The sequence below is a fragment of the Panthera uncia genome, assembly GCF_023721935.1.
Source record: "Panthera uncia isolate 11264 chromosome A1 unlocalized genomic scaffold, Puncia_PCG_1.0 HiC_scaffold_17, whole genome shotgun sequence".
NCBI classification, from domain to species: domain Eukaryota; kingdom Metazoa; phylum Chordata; class Mammalia; order Carnivora; family Felidae; genus Panthera; species Panthera uncia.
Genome location: NW_026057577.1, coordinates 130,159,870 through 130,177,511, shown reverse-complemented (window position 1 = coordinate 130,177,511; position 17,642 = coordinate 130,159,870).

Sequence of the window (17,642 nt, the reverse complement as noted above, 5' to 3'; positions counted from 1 at the left end):
TTGGAACTTTTGGTCCCCCTCCCTGACTTCCAGTGAGGGAAGAGGGACTGGAGGCTCAACCAATCTCCACTGACTGATGATTTAATCAACTGTGACTTTGTAATGAGGCTTCCATAAAAACCCAAATGAATAAGGTTTAAGAGCTGTGTTACTGAACACATGGAGGTGGTCAGGGAATGGCCTGGAGAGTAAATGGAAGCTTCCTGCCCTTTTCCTATACCTTACCCTGTACAACTCTTCCCTCTTGCTATTCCTAAGTTATGTCCTTTTATAATAAACCGGTGATCTAGTAAGTAATATGTTTCTCCAAGTTCTGTGACCCTTGCTAGCAAATTAATCAAACCAAAGAAAGGAGCTGTGGAAATCTCTGGTCTATAGCCAGTTGGTCAGAAGTTCAGGTAACAACCCGGGCTTGTAATGGCATCTGAAGTGGGACAGGGCAGTTTTGTGGAACTAAAACCCTCAACCTGTGGAATCTGATGTTAGGTCGGGGTAGAGTGTGCCAGAATTGAGTTGAGTTCTTGGACACCGGGAGTGTGTCCAAGAACTGCTTAGTGCTGTGTGGGCAACCCCCCCTATTCATGTTAAAATTGGGTTCAGACACCCTTTCATGTGGGTATAACTAACTGCCTGGACGGAATGACTAGGAAATCCGAAGTTTGCTAAGAGAGGGAGTCCTATGACAGAGAGATGAATAGTAGATGTAAAAACAAGGAGACCTAAAAGCCTACAGGAAATATAAGAGATATAAAGGAGGAGGAGGGAGCTGGGCAAAAGAAAATGTGGTTAGGAGGCCGCTCATGAGATTCTGACTAGAATTTCTGGGACCAAAATATTTGGGAACGTGTGTGTGGAATTGAGCTGCATAGATCTGGCAATTTAAAGCCTTGAGACCCCAAATATGGCCCGTGGTCCAGAAGCATTGTCATCACTTGGAAGTTTGTTAAAATTACAGGAGACTAGGATGCACTTAAAATTTCAAAATTAAAATTACATCTTATAAAGATCCTGATATAATGCAAATCATTTGTACATTAAAGTTTGAGATAAATTGCAAATGACATATTTGACCGTGTCTATCTGAAGAGCTTGAAAACAATTGGCCAAAACCAGAAATCATCACTGAAGTCCTTTAAGGATAGAAAAAGCTCAAAGGAATTCACTCTGGGAAATATAAAAAAGAATTTAAAGCCAATTGCAAAAATTTGCAAAAGATGACCTTGTAGATGAGAAAACCATTTTATAGACACATTGTATGTTTTTTTTTTCTTTTTGTTTTGTTGTGTTTTTAAACAAATCAACCCTTTCATTTTGATGTAGCAACCTGTTTCAGAATATCTAAGAAAGATAACTCTTGGGAATTTCTAATCTGAAACTGAAACTCAAATGGTCACAGCATTTCATATCTTGAAATTTTAAATTGTCATTGTCTATTTCAAAATCAGGTTTGTCTCTTAACGAAATGGAGAGATACCCAATGCTCATTGCATGCTGTTTCACATCTTACACTATTATAGGTTTTCATTTTTAAACTTTTTCTTAAATTTATTTATTTATTTTTAAAGAGACAGCAAGGGGGTGGGGGCAGAGAGAGAGGGAGGCAATCCTAAGCAGGCTCATGATCCGAGCCGAAATCAAGAGTCAGACGCTTGACCAGTTGAGACACCCAGGCGCCCCAACATGATATTTTAGCATAGTTTATAAGTGTAATGCTTATTTAGACATCCCGTATTTATTATTTTAAATTCAAGCTTAGCACAAAATCTATTTTACTAATGCTAAACTACCTTCAAGTTTCCTTTGTGTTTGGCTCAAAAGAGAAAGAAAATGATATTGAACGCTGCACAAACCTATCAAACCCAATCATGTAGGAGAACTTGAATTTTCCTAATGGAATACATTGAATATCTCCATTGTTGCCCCGAGGCTCTTTACTCCCATCCCTGTTCCTTAATCACAAAATGCCAAGGACTGTTCATTGTACTTTGCCTCCCATGTTCAAATTAAAGCAGGTTTGGTCCATTGTTGGTCTCAAAGTCAAAAGCCCAAGCCTAATTCTGGTGTTACAGCTGAATTGTGTCCCCTCGAAATTCAGATATTTAAGCCCTAAGGCCTCAAATTGTGAATGTATTAGGGCTTTTAAAGAGGTGATTAGGGTAAAATGAGGTAATATGAGTGGGTCCTAATCCAATGTCACCGGTGCCTTTATAAGAAAAGGAGGAGGTTAGGATACAGAAAACATGCAGACCAAGGGCAGATCATGTGAGGACATAGACGTAGGATTATTATTTTATTTTATTTTATTTTATTTTATTTTATTTTATTTTTTTATGGAGAAATAGCTCTAGAGTCAAGGCACAGGGAAAAGTTGGAAAGAGTATTTCATTATATGGTTTACTGTTATTGCTGGTAGTAAGTGTTTTGTGTTTTTGTTGTTGTTGTTGTTGCTGTTAATCCAAGGAAATAGACAGGCTGCCTTCATTTTGCCCTCGTTTAATTTAGCACCTACTGTGGGCATGTAGGTCTAGTGCCTGCACTGCTCTCAAGAATGAGAAGAAGCGGGAGAGAGGGAAGATGGCGGCGTAGGAGGACGCGGGGCTCACAACGCGTCCTGCCGATCACTTAGATTCCACCTACACCTGCCTAAAGAACCCAGAAAACCGCCAGAGGATTAGCAGAAGGGAGTCTCCGGAGCCAAGCGCAGACGAGAGGCCCACGGAAGAGGGTAGGAAGGGCGGCGAGGCGGTGCGCGCTCCACGGACCGGCGGGAGGGAGCCGGGGCGGAGGGGCGGCTCGCCGGCCAAGCGGAGCCCCCGAGTCTGGCTGGCAAAAGCGGAGGGGCCGGACGGACTGTGTTCCGACAGCAAGCGCGACTTAGCGTCTGGGAGGTCAGAAGTTAACAGCTCTGCTCGGAAAGCGGGAAGGCCGGAGGACAAAGGGAGGGAGAGCTGCTGAGCCCCCGGACGGCAGAGCTCAGCTTGGCGGGGAACAAAGGCGCCAGCGCCATCTCCCCCGCCCATCCCCCAGCCAAAATCCCAAAGGGAACCAGTTCCTGCCAGGAACTTGCTCGCTCCGCGCACACACCCAACTCTGTGCTTCTGCGGAGCCAAACCTCCGGCAGCGGATCTGACTCCCTCCCGCTGCCACAGGGCTCCTCCTGGAGTGGATCACCTAAGGAGAAGCGAGCTAAGCCTGCCCCTCCAGCCCCCGTGCACCTTGCCTACCCACCCCAGCTAATACGCCAGATCCCCAGCAACACAAGCCTGGCAGGGTGCAAGTAGCCCAGACGGGACACGCCACCCCACAGTGAATCCCGCCCCTAGGAGAGGGGAAGAGAAGGCACACACCAGTCTGACTGTGGCCCCAGCAGTGGGCTGGGGGCAGACATTGGGTCGGACTGCGGCCCCGCCCACTAACTCCAGTTATACACCACAGCACAGGGGAAGTGCCCTGCAGGTCCTCACCACTCCAGGGACTATCCAAAATGACCAAAGGGAAGAATTCCCCTTAGAAGAATCTCCAGGAAATAACAACAGCTAATGAACTGATCAAAAAGGATTTAAATAATATAACAGAAAGTGAATTTAGAATAATAGTCATAAAATTAATCGCTGGGCTTGAAAACAGTATACAGGACAGCAGAGAATCTCTTGCCACAGAGATCAAGGGACTAAGGAACAGTCACGAGGAGCTGGAAAACGCTTTAAACGAAATGCAAAACAAAATGGAAACGATGACAGCTCGGATTGAAGAGGCAGAGGAGAGAATAGGTGAACTAGAAGATAAAGTTATGGAAAAAGAGGAAGCTGAGAGAAAGAGAGATAAAAAAATCCAGGAATATGAGGGGAAAATTAGAGAACTAAGTGATACACTAAAAAGAAATAATATACGCATAATTGGTATCCCAGAGGAGGAAGAGAGAGGGAAAGGTGCTGAAGGGGTACTTGAAGAAATTATAGCTGAGAACTTCCCTGAACTGGGGAAGGAAAAGGCATTGACATCCAAGAGGCACAGAGAACTCCCTTCAGACGTAACTTGAATCGATCTTCTGCACGACATGTCATAGTGAAACTGGCAAAATACAAGGATAAAGAGAAAATTGTGAAAGCAGCAAGGGATAAACGTGCCCTCACTTATAAAGGGAGACCTATAAGACTCGTGACTGATCTCTCTTTTGAAACTTGGCAGGCCAGAAAGGCTTGGCACGATATCTTCAGTGTGCTAAACAGAAAAAATATGCAGCCGAGAATCCTTTATCCAGCAAGTCTGTCATTTAGAAGAGAAGGAGAGATAAAGGTCTTCCCAAACAAACAAAAACTGAAGGAATTTGTCACCACTAAACCAGCCCTACAAGAGATCCTAAGGGGGATCCTGTGAGACAAAGTACCAGAGACATCACTACAAGCATAAAACATACAGACATCACAATGACTCTAAACCCGTATCTTTCTATAATAACACTGAATGTAAATGGATTAAATGCGCCAACCAAAAGACATAGGGTATCAGAATGGATAAAAAAACAAGACCCATCTATTTGCTGTCTACAAGAGACTCATTTTAGATCTGAGGACACCTTTAGATTGAGAGTGAGGGGATGGAGACCTATTTATCATGCTACTGGAAGCCAAAAGAAAGCTGGAGTAGCCATACTTATATCAGACAAACTAGACTTTAAATTAAAGGCTGTAACAAGAGATGAAGAAGGACATTGTATAATAATTACAGGGTCTATCCATCAGGAAGAGCTAACAATTATAAATGTCTATGTGCCAAATACCGGAGCCCCCAGATATATAAAACAATTACTCATAAACATAAGCAACCTTATTGATAAGAATGTGGTCATTGCAGGGGACTTTAACACCCCACTTACAGAAATGGATAGATCATCTAGACACACAGTCAATAAAGAAACAAGGGCCCTGAATGATACATTGGATCAGATGGACTTGACAGATATATTTAGAACTCTGCATCCCAAAGCAACAGAATATACTTTCTTCTCGAGTGCACATGGAACATTCTCCAAGATAGATCATATACTGGGTCACAAAACAGCCCTTCATAAGTTTACAAGAATTGAAATTATACCATGCATACTTTCAGACCACAATGCTATGAAGCTTGAAATCAACCACAGGAAAAAGTCTGGAAAACCTCCAAAAGCGTGGAGGTTAAAGAACACCCTACTAACGAATGAGTGGGTCAACCAGGCAATTAGAGAAGAAATTAAAAAATATATGGAAACAAACGAAAATGAAAGTACAACAATCCAAATGCTTTGGGACGCAGCAAAGGCAGTCCTGAGAGGAAAATACATTGCAATCCAGGCCTATCTCAAGAAACAAGAAAAATCCCAAATACAAAATCTAACAGCACACCTAAAGGAAAGAGAAGCAGAACAGCAAAGACACCCTAAACCCAGCAGAAGAAGAGAAATAATAAAGATCGAGCAGAAATAAACAATATAGAATCTAAAAAAACGGTAGAGCAGATCAAAGAAACCAAGAGTTGGTTTTTTGAAAAAATAAACAAAATTGGCAAACCTCTAGCCAGGCTTCTCAAAAAGAAAAGGGAGATGACCCAAATAGATAAAATCATGAATGAAAATGGAATTATTACAACCAATCCCTCAGAGATACAAACAATTATCAAGGAATACTATGAAAAATTATATGCCAACAAATTGGACAACCTGGAAGAAATGGACAAATTCCTAAACACCCACACTCTTCCAAAACTCAATCAGGAGGAAATAGAAAGCTTGAACAGACCCATAACCAGCGAAGAAATTGAATCGGTTATCAAAAATCTCCCAACAAATAAGAGTCCAGGACCAGATGGCTTCCCAGGGGAGTTCTACCAGACGTTTAAAGCAGAGATAATACCTATCCTTCTCAAGCTATTCCAAGAAATAGAAAGGGAAGGAAAACTTCCAGACTCATTCTATGAAGCCAGTATTACTTTGATTCCTAAACCAGACAGAGACCCAGTAAAAAAAGAGAACTACAGGCTAATATCCCTGATGAATATGGATGCAAAAATTCTCAATAAGATACTAGCAAATCGAATTCAACAGCATATAAAAAGAATTCTTCACCATGATCAAGTGGGATTCATTCCTGGGATGCAGGGCTGGTTCAACATTCGCAAATCGATCAACGTGATACATCACATTAACAAAAAAAAAAGAGAAGAACCATATGATCCTGTCGATCGATGCAGAAAAGGCCTTTGACAAAATCCAGCACCCTTTCTTAATAAAAACCCTTGAGAAAGTCGGGATAGAAGGAACATACTTTGGGGCGCCTGGGTGGCACAGTCGGTTAACGTCCGACTTCAGCCAGGTCACGATCTCACGGTCCGTGAGTTCGAGCCCCGCATCGGGCTCTGGGCTGATGGCTCGGAGCCTGGAGCCTGTTTCCGATTCTGTGTCTCCCTCTCTCTCTGTCCCTCCCCCGTTCATGCTCTGTCTCTCTCTGTCCCAAAAATAAAATAAACGTTGAAAAAAAAATTAAAAAAAAAAAAAAGATCATAAAAGCCATTTATGAAAAGCCCACAGCTAACATCATCCTCAACGGGGAAAAACTGAGAGCTTTTTCCCTGAGATCAGGAACACGACAGGGATGCCCACTCTCACCGCTGTTGTTTAACATAGTGTTGGAAGTTCTAGCATCAGCAATCAGACAACAAAAGGAAATCAAAGGCATCAAAATTGGCAAAGATGAAGTCAAGCTTTCGCTTTTTGCAGATGACGTGATATTATACATGGAAAATCCGATAGACTCCACCAAAAGTCTGCTAGAACTGATACATGAATTCAGCAAAGTTGCAGGATACAAAATCAATGTACAGAAATCAGTCGCATTCTTATACACTAACAATGAAGCAACAGAAAGACAAATAAAGAAACTGATCCCATTCACAATTGCACCAAGAAGCATAAAATACCTAGGGATAAATCTAACCAAAGATGTACAAGATCTGTATGCTGAAAACTATAGAAAGCTTATGCAGGTAATTGAAGAAGATATAAAGAAATGGAAAGACATTCCCTGCTCATGGATTGGAAGAATAAATATTGTCAAAATGTCAACACTACCCAAAGCTATCTACACGTTCAATGCAATCCCAATCAAAATTGCACCAGCATTCTTCTCGAAACTAGAACAAGCAATCCTAAAATTCATATGGAACCACAAAAGGCCCCGAATAGCCAAAGTAATTTTGAAGAAGAAGACCAAAGCAGGAGGCATCACAATCCCAGACTTTAGCCTCTACTACAAAGCTGTCATCATCAAGACAGCATGGTATTGGCACAAAAACAGACACATAGACCAATGGAATAGAATAGAAACCCCAGAACTAGACCCACAAACGTATGGCCAACTCATCTTTGACAAAGCAGGAAAGAACATCCAATGGAAAAAAGACAGTCTCTTTAACAAATGGTGCTGGGAGAACTGGACAGCAACATGCAGAAGGTTGAAACTAGACCACTTTCTCACACCATTCACAAAAATAAACTCAAAATGGATAAAGGACCTGAATGTGAGACAGGAAACCATCAAAACCCTAGAGGAGAAAGCAGGAAAAGACCTCTCTGACCTCAGCTGTAGCAATCTCTTATTCGGCACATCCCCAAAGGCAAGGGAATTAAAAGCAAAAGTGAATTACTGGGACCTTATGAAGATAAAAAGCTTCTGCACAGCAAAGGAAACAACCAACAAAACTAAAAGGCAACCAACGGAATGGGAAAAGATATTTGCAAATGACATATCGGACAAAGGGCTAGTATCCAAAATCTATAAAGAGCTCACCAAACTCCACACCCGAAAAACAAATAACCCAGTGAAGAAATGGGCAGAAAACATGAATAGACACTTCTCTAAAGAAGACATCCGGATGGCCAACAGGCACATGAAAAGATGTTCAACGTCGCTCCTTATCAGGGAAATACAAATCCAAACCACACTCAGATACCACCTCACGCCAGTCAGAGTGGCCAAAATGAAGAAATCAGGAGACTATAGATGCTGGAGAGGATGTGGAGAAACAGGAACCCTCTTGCACTGTTGGTGGGAATGCAAATTGGTGCAGCCGCTCTGGAAAGCAGTGTGGAGGTTCCTCAGAAAATTAAAAATAGACCTACCCTATGACCCAGCAATAGCACTGCTAGGAATTTATCCAAGGGGTACAGGAGTACTGATGCATAGGGGCACTTGTACCCCAATGTTTATAGCAGCACTCTCAACAATAGCCAAATTATGGAAAGAGCCTAAATGTCCATCAACTGATGATTGGATAAAGAAATTGTGGTTTATAAACACAATGGAATACTACGTGGCAATGAGAAAAAATGAAATATGGCCTTTTGTAGCAACGTGGATGGAACTGGAGAGTGTGATGCTAAGTGAAATAAGCCATACAGAGAAAGACAGATACCATATGGTTTCACTCTTATGTGGATCCTGAGAAATGTAACAGAAACCCATGGGGGAGGGGAAGGAAAAAAAAAAAAAAAGAGGTTAGAGTGGGAGAGAGCCAAAGCATAAGAGACTGTTAAAAACTGAGAACAAACTAAGGGTTGATGGGGGGGTGGGGGGGGGGGGGAGGGTGGGTGATGGGTATTGAGGAGGGCACATTTTGGGATGAGCACTGGGTGTTGTATGGAAACCAATTTGACAGTAAATTTCATATATTAAAAAATAAAAAATAAAAAATAAAAATAAAGACCACATTTACACAAAAAAAAATTTTTCTCATAAAAATATAGGTTGAAAGTAAATAAAATAAACTTTTTATCTCAAAAAACTAAATAAAAAATAGCAAAAAAAAAAAAAAAAAAAAGAATGAGAAGAAGCCCTACAAGTGTTTGTGGCTGGTGATTAATTATCAGTGTTCTCAGTGTGTATAGTTATTTCCAACAACAACAAAAAAGATAATTTTAGAGACAATCACTGAATATGAAAATTAATCTATTAGCAAACTCATCCAGGAAACCAAGGGCAACTATCAGACTAAACTCTTAACACATGATACTTAGATTTCCAAAAGAAAAGTTAAACATTTGCTTTGTTTGCAGAAAATATACAGAGAAAAATATACATTGAACATTTTACTTTAAATGAATAATAAATGATTTGACAAAAGCATTTGCCAGCTCCTACATTACATTTCTACTTTGTGATTACAAATATCGGTAAAGAAATTTAACATTTTGGTCAACATCTGATAATTCCTACTTTAACATTCTTCTTCGTGATCCAAAAAAGAAAAAAAAAAAATCAAAATCTTAATAGTTCATTGGCCAAAGGCTTTCAAACAGACATCTCTTAGACTTTAGCAAATTCAAAATATCTATAAAGTGTTCTGAAACATGCTTTTATCTATCTATATAAAATATAATTTCCCCCAAATAAGTTAATGATATTACAACATTTTATAATACATTATATTCATGATAGTGTTGAATAACGAATACATTGGAAATAGTAGTTTAGGAATTTAAATTGGCACAGACCTCTTTGGGAATCATTTGGTAATATCTCATTTTAATGCGTATATATTCTTGGCCTTAGTGTTTTTACTTTTAGAAATTCATCCTAAAAGTGCATATGTACACATATGTAAAAATATACTTTAGTAATGACTATCGCTTCATTGCTGTTAATAGCAAAATTTAAAACACTGAAATGCCCACCTACTGAAAACCTGTTGAAACAAATAACATGGGTCCTTACATCAGGATCTTTTATGCCATTAAAATAGATGCAGTAGATACAGTGGGTACTAATAGAGGAAGATATGCATTATATAATGTAAAGAAGCAAAGAATGTTTGCAAGCAATATTAAGCCACTCATTTCACCTTCTGGAAAAATGAAAATAAAGACCTCGCTGCCTTGCATTTTCATCAGTGGCTACCTATTCTATCGTGCCCCTCCCAACCAGACTCCTTGGAAGAATTGCCTCTATTCATTCTCTACATCCTCTTTGCCTGTTCCCTCTTAAAACGTTTACTCAGCCCTTTGACCCCATTACCCCTAAGAAATCTCCCCCTGGCAAAATCACCAGTAACCTCAAGTTAGCTAAATCCGATGATCACTTGTCAGTTTTTATCTTATTTGACCTGTCTGACTGATCAGTGATAGTTAACTGACGTGAATATTTTATTTTTCTAGAAATCTGTGTCTCATATTTCACCTACCACGTTCTTCTTTTCTTGCTAGCAGGTACGCAGTGCTTTTTAAACCTTCTTAATGGATTTATCCTTACCCGTTAATATTGGAGTGACCAGGGATCATTCCTTCCACCTCCTTATCACTTATTTTCTTTGTCCTTCCATCTGGTTATATGGTTTTAAATTGTATGTATGTTCTGAGACTTCTCTGAATCTCACACTCTATAAAATGAGCAAACAAACAACAAACAAACAAACAAAAAACAGAAACAAAAACCAAAACCTTCTAATTCAGCATCACCACTTTCATATCTATTAGGTCACTTAAATGTAATTATCTAAAACAGAACTCCTGTTTTCTTCCAAATCTATTCTTTACACAATCTTATCAGTTAGTGGCAACTACATTGTTTCTATTTGGAGTCATTCTTAACCTGTTTTCTTCTTATACCACATTCACTCCATCCAGAAATCTTATTGGGTCTACCTTTAGAAAATATACAGGATCGGATTTCAGACCATCTCCACTATTTTCACTCTGTTCCAGGCCACCATTACTGTTCTTCAAAGAGACAGGAAAAGAACGAGTAACAGTTCTAATATAAACTCTCTAAGAAATGGGAAGGGGAAAGCTTTTTCCTTTATTTTCAATAGGGAAATTTAAGTCTCTTATTTTTATTGATTGATTTAACCTTAGCATTTTTTTTTTAATTCAAGTCAGTTATCATACAGTGTAGGATTGGTTTCAAGAATAAATTCAGTGATTCATCATTTATATATCACAGCCACTGCTCATCCCAACAAGTGCCTTCCTGAATGCCCAGCACCCATTTAACCCAGCCCCCCACCAACCCCCCTCCAGCAACCCTCAATTGGTTGTCTGCATTCAAGAGTCTTTTATGGGTTCCTTCCCTCTCTGTTTTTATCTTATTTTTCCTTCCCTTTGCCTGTGTTCATCTGTTTTGTTTCTTAAATTGAACATATGAGTGAAATCATATGATATTTGTCTTTCTCTTAATGATTTATTTTGCTTAGCATAATACACTCTAGTTCCATTCACCTTGTTGCAAATGGCAGGATTTCATTCTTTTTGATCGCCAAGTGATATTCCATAGTCTGTGTGTGTGTGTGTGTGTGTGTGTGTGTGTGTGTATACCACATCTTCTTCATTCATCAGTCAGTGAACATTTGGGCTCTAAGTGTCTTATTTTTATATTGTAAGGGCAAAAGTAAATTAAAATTAAGAGACTTATTTTTAATTTACTTTTGCCCTTACAATATATGTGTATCTATTTATACATTTTAAAAATATTCTGGATGCATCCACTAAAACTCTAAAGAGCTTTCTTTGTATGTATGCATGTACATATTTTATTCTTGGGAGCATGGCTTGGTGTTTTGGGGCAAAAGGGAAATTTTTCATTTTCTTGAATTGTAGAATTACATCTGAACTTTTTTCCTTACTATAAGTATGAATTTTTATTCATAATTATAATAACTTAAAAATTTTTATTACAAATAAAATCAAATTCTGGCATCTGACTTCATGCTAACTACTTTACTTTAAAAGTATTTACATATTTTTATGTACAAAGTACATAGTACAAAGTATTTTAAAAGTACAAAGTACTTTTTTTTATGTACAAAGTACATAGTGCAAAGTACAAAGTACTTTAAGAGTACTTTCCATATTTTAAAGTAGTCCTAGACCCAGCTTTCATTTCTTTCTGCATTCATCTGCTTGCTTGAATATTTCTACTCATTATCAAGCATAATAAAATGGTTATGTTTATTTCTTAGGAATTAATTACATCTGTTAAGCCAGATTGGGGTCAGTTTAGTTAAAGAATTAGTTCTAGGTCACAGGCCACAATATTGGTGCTGTCTTCATTGTGTTGGAATCAACACATATGAGCACGTCCTACCAGGGCCTTAGTCCAGGGCCGAACCAAGCTCTATGTAGGGATGGAGACTGGCTCTTGACTTTGTAGTGAGATGATAAGTAAAGTAATACATCTTTTCAACTTTTCTAAAGGTCAGTCACAAAAGGTGGCAAATAAAATAGGCAAGTTGAGGATGTATTTTGCTGTAAGTGGAGATAAATTCACCCCTTATTACATATAACAATTTTGTTTATTGGTTCATTGTTATTATCATAATCATCATCATTACATTTATACTGATCTATTAGCAAATAATGTAAAGGATTATTTTCTCTCTTCAGAGAAGCATATGGCCTAAAAACAAGTTATACAATATTGAAGAAAGACTTTTTTCAGTCCTACTTTAAGCATAGATGACATTTTGAACCGTAAGAATATCCAAAAAATGTTGCAAAAGACAGAGCAATGTTGTAAATTAGAACAAAGAGAAGTCTGTGATGCTATAGAGAGTGAGACCTAGTTGTGCCAGGGAACCATCATCCATTTCTTCTCATCTTGTTATAAGAATAATAGAAATCATAAGCTATAGAACTTACATACACAGAAAATAATTGTATTTTCAATTTTTAATTGTGAGCAACATTAAGCATAAAAAATAGAAACACTGTTTTTAATATCTAAACTCTAAAGCAAAAATTAACCAGACTGATGGGAATCAGAATGAATACAGACAAATATTTAAGATGACTTTGAACGGGAAAAATGATTTAAAAAATCAAGTTAGAATATTTTTTTGCACATGCACCCTTTAAGGATTCTAACAATGGAATGCTAATAATGAGATAAGGGAAGGAACATGTTAGTATAGCCTAGATAATGAATTAGATGCCTTGCATAGAGTGGACTAAATGTTCACACAACACTGTTTTGCCTCCAGTGTTTTAATATATGCTATTAGAATGTTAACATTTCAGACACAGACGTTTGGTCAGAAAACATACTTACATTCATGAGTAAAAAAAATGAAACAAAGGCAAAAACATTATCAATGCTATTGATTAATTCCTATTGAAAAATTAGTTTCCATTATGAAATTTTATAACCACTCTATATTAGCATTAATTTTCTATATGGACGATAAACATTCTTATCACATGTCTTCACCTAATGTAACTTAAATTAGTATTATTTTAATTAATTTCCACATAAATATTATAGTCATTTTTCCAAAAATATTACAAGAAACACTAAAATAACATTTTTCTGAGTTGTGTCTCAAGTTCAATTTTCCTGGGTCAATTTAGCTGATCTACATTTTAAAATGAATATTTAATTATTTCCTTTATTTTAATAAAGAACATATTTTATTGAATGCTATTGTAGTCACTAAAATTTGTGGAATTTATACTAGCAATATAGATTATTAATGTGCTATTGAAAAAATTGTGAGAAATATTTTTGAAACAGAACCAGATTATTATCAATTTGTATTATTCAAGAAGTATAATCCCCATTACAGTATTTTTTTTCCAGTGAGAAAAACTGAAATAGCAGGGCCAAATATTTTGGGGGCAAATTTTTCAGGCTCTAAATGAAGGATTCAAAATAGAGTGACAAAATCCTTGTTTTAAAAACAGAATCCCATTTCAATGCAATAAGCACATTGCAGAAGTATAAGTAATGGGATTAAATCACAGTGTGAAGATTTCTTCTACTGTTGCTCTAACTTTATTCAGCGGGTTGATTTTAACCTGTCACAGAAAATTTTTCTGATTACTCAGTTTCCTAGATATATTAAATTTGCCAAACTATCTTATTTCAGTAAAATCAAACGTCCAGTTCTTGAAACAATCTGAATTTTTAGTTTGCTTGTCTTCTTCATGAGCAAGGGCTCACAGGGAGTGGTAGTCCTAAAACATGGGAAAGGGGTACAAGAACCTTTTCTCCCATTTTCAACTTCGTATTTTTTTTCCTAGACTAGTCAGCACCTATTTCTAACCCCTAAGAGAGGTGGGAGAAGGGAGAGAGAAAGAAGGAGGAATAGTAGTAAAGTCTTTAAACTTACTAAAGCAGTTTCAAACTGGCTTCCTGGGGCTCCTGGGTGGCTCAGTCAGTTAAGCGCCCAACTTTGGTTAAGGTCATGATCTTGTGGTTTGTGAGTTCGAGCCCTGCATCCGGCTCTGTGCTGACAGGTCGGAGCCAGGATCTTGCTTTGGATTCTGTGTCTCCTTCTCTCTCCGCCCCTCCCCTGCTTGTGCTCTGTCTCCCTCTCTCTTCAAAAATGAAGAAACATTAAAAAAATTAAAAAATTTAAAAAAATCCCACTTCTGTGTATGCATACAAAGGACATCGAAAACACATCGACACTCTCATGTTTCTTGTGGCCCTCCCTATTCACAATAGCCAAGATATGGAAACAATCCAAGTGTCTGCCCAGGGATGAATTGATAAAGAAGTGTGGTGTGTGTGTATATGTGTATATATATATACATACACATATGGCATTAGGCTAAGTGAAATAAATCAGAAGGAAAAGGATGGATACTGTATAATATCACTTACATATTGACTCTAAAAAAGCCAAACTTGTAAAAACAGAAAGTAGAGTAGTGGTTACCAACAGGTGGGGTGGGGGTAATGGGAAAATGCAGTTTAAGGATACTGACTTGTCACCAGTAGATAAAAAAATTCTGGAGACCTAATGCAAAACATAGTGATTAAAATCAACAATACTGTGTTATAAACTTCAAAGCTGCTAAGAGATTAGATCTTAATTATTCTTTCCATAACAAAGAAATGATAATTATGTGATATGATACAGGTGTTAGTTACCAGTAAGTTTGTAAACATGTTGCAATATATAAATGTATGAAATCAACATGATTCGTACCTTAAATTTATTCAATGTTACAGATCAATTATATCTCAGTAAAAATTAAAACATAGGGATGCCTGGGTGGTTCAGTCACTTAAGCTTCCGACTTCAGTTCAGGTCATGATCTCACAGCTCATGGGTTCGAGCCCTACATTGGACTCCGTGCTGAATAGAACCTAGAGCCTGTTTCAAATTCTGTGTCTCTTTCTCTCTCTGCCCCTCCCCGACTGAGTCTCTCTCTCTCTCTCTCTCTCTCTCTCTCTCTCAAAAAGAAAAAAAATTAAAACATGAATAAAAATTTTGCTATACATATTTCTAAAAATCTTTGTGGTTGGACTTCGGTTTCCTTCTCTTATATTTGTGTAAAAAGTAATTCAGAGAAATTAACTAATTCCGTTAAACTCTATACTTAACAGGAGTGATAGCAGCTATTTGAAGCCAGATTTTTCTCCCTATTTTTATTGTGTCTATACCACGTGTGTAGCAAAACAAAGCACTATGGTGCAGTGAAGTTAATCTTATCTTGATATAGTATGTATACGTATATGTATATGTATATGTTCAAACAAACACATTTATGCTGCATTATTCTATATATTTTATTTCCAACTACTCCCTTTGCTATTTTCATCCTAACATGTGTTAATATACTGCCTTCAATAGTTAAAGACAGAATTAGCAAATCACTCATTTGCGGTGATTATCAGCATGCTACTAATTCTCTAACCAGATAAGCAATGTGTTTATACACCACAGCCTTGGGGGTATGTGCCATTAATTACACATGCCCAGCAGCTGACATATGATTAATTAGAAGTGGGAAAACTATTCTTCAGGTGACCAGAAAACTCCTTCCAGTTGTCAATGTTTATCTCTTTTTCAAAGTTGCATTATCCCAGAAGATATAGGAAATAGTATTAAAAAGAATAAAGCTGATTCAGAAACTTTGACAATCAAGCTCCTCTAAATATATTTAGAGGATCAATGCCAAAGCTATTTGAGAAACCAGATCAAGAGTATACCAACAAAAACCCAAAACCCCAAACCAAACAAACCACAGGCCAAGATCACTGATAAATATTAACAAAAAAATAGGGCTAGAAGGAATTTTTATTGTGTAATTTAATCTGAAATATCATAAATAAAAATGTTCTAGAGTAAGGTCTCTGGACTAAAAATTAAATGTTCATTCTGTAATTATACCCATTTTCACTCAAGTTCCAAAAATGCAATTTAGAGTTCTCTCTTAACCCTAATGTTACGAAACTTTTTCACCTTTTAATCTATGTTGAGTCTAATGGTTTGTATGGAATGAGAATGAATGGATTATTCAGTTGAAACTCAACCGCAATTTTTTTAACAAAAATTTTAACGTTTATTTATTTTTGAGAGAAAGAGAGAGACAGAGACAGAGACAGAGACAGAGACAGAGCATGAATGGGGGAAGGGCAGAGAGAGAGGGAGACACAGAATCCAAAACAGGCTCCAGGTTCTGAGCTGTCAGCACAGAGCCTGACACAGGGCTTGAACTCACAAACTGCGAGATCATGACCCAAGGCGAAGTCAGATGCTTAACCGACTGAGTCACCAGGAGCCCTTCATCTGCAATTTTTTGCTTAAACTTGGACTCACAAGCTTTGGATTCTATACAGGATTACTCATTTATTGTATTGGTGTTGAAATTCTCCAAGCATCTTATAATCATGAGATTAAAATATTTTTTTTTAAATAAGGGCTAAAATTGTCAAGGAGAAGCTAGTCATAAATATGTACTTTCATATCTGACAATTTTATAAATGTGAAAATAAATCTAAATTTCTAATTACTAATAGTTAAATGATAAATTGTATATCTAATTATATGAAATCTTAAAAAAAATTGTGTTAATTTGAAGGAAAATAGTGTTAATTAAAAAATCACAATCAAGCATACGTTGGTGGCCCAGTCAGTTAACTGTCCGACTCTTGGCTTCAGTTCAGGTCAAGATCTCATGGTTCGTGAGTTTGAGCCTTGTGTCGGGATCCACACTGACAGCAAGGAGCCTGCTTGAGACTCCCTCTTTCTATCTCTCTCTGCCCCTTCTCTGCTCACTCTCTCTGTGTCTCTTTCAAAAAGAAATAAACTTAAACAAAAATAACAATCAAGTTTTTGCAAATACACATACATAAATACACACATACACATACACATACTTGTAGATTATTATACTAATGTTTTTTATCAATTTTCTGAGTTTTTTACACAGTGTTCTAAATGCATGTATATGGAAATAGCCTCTTAAAAAAATCTGACAGTTTTGTCTAAATAGGATCTGCAGACCATTTGTTAAAACACCAATTCAGGTAAGTATCCCTCATCTACAAAATTGGAATCTTTGGAGTTGGGTTCAGGCACAATTTTGACAAAGTCTCCAGTATATTTTCACTAAGCTACATTGTTTAAATCATTGCTATAGGAGGTATATGCTATTCTTCCATTATAGAGGCAAAAATATTGGGCCTCCGAGAGACGATGTGACCTCAAAATGTTACACAGCTGCTAAATTGCTGATCACTGAATCCAACACAGAGTGTTGTCCCTCTAAAGCCCAGGCTCATGATGATGATGAGATATATATATATATATATATATATATATATATATGTAAAACCTTGGACTAATATTGTTTTTAAGCTCTTACTATAATAAAAGGATGCCCC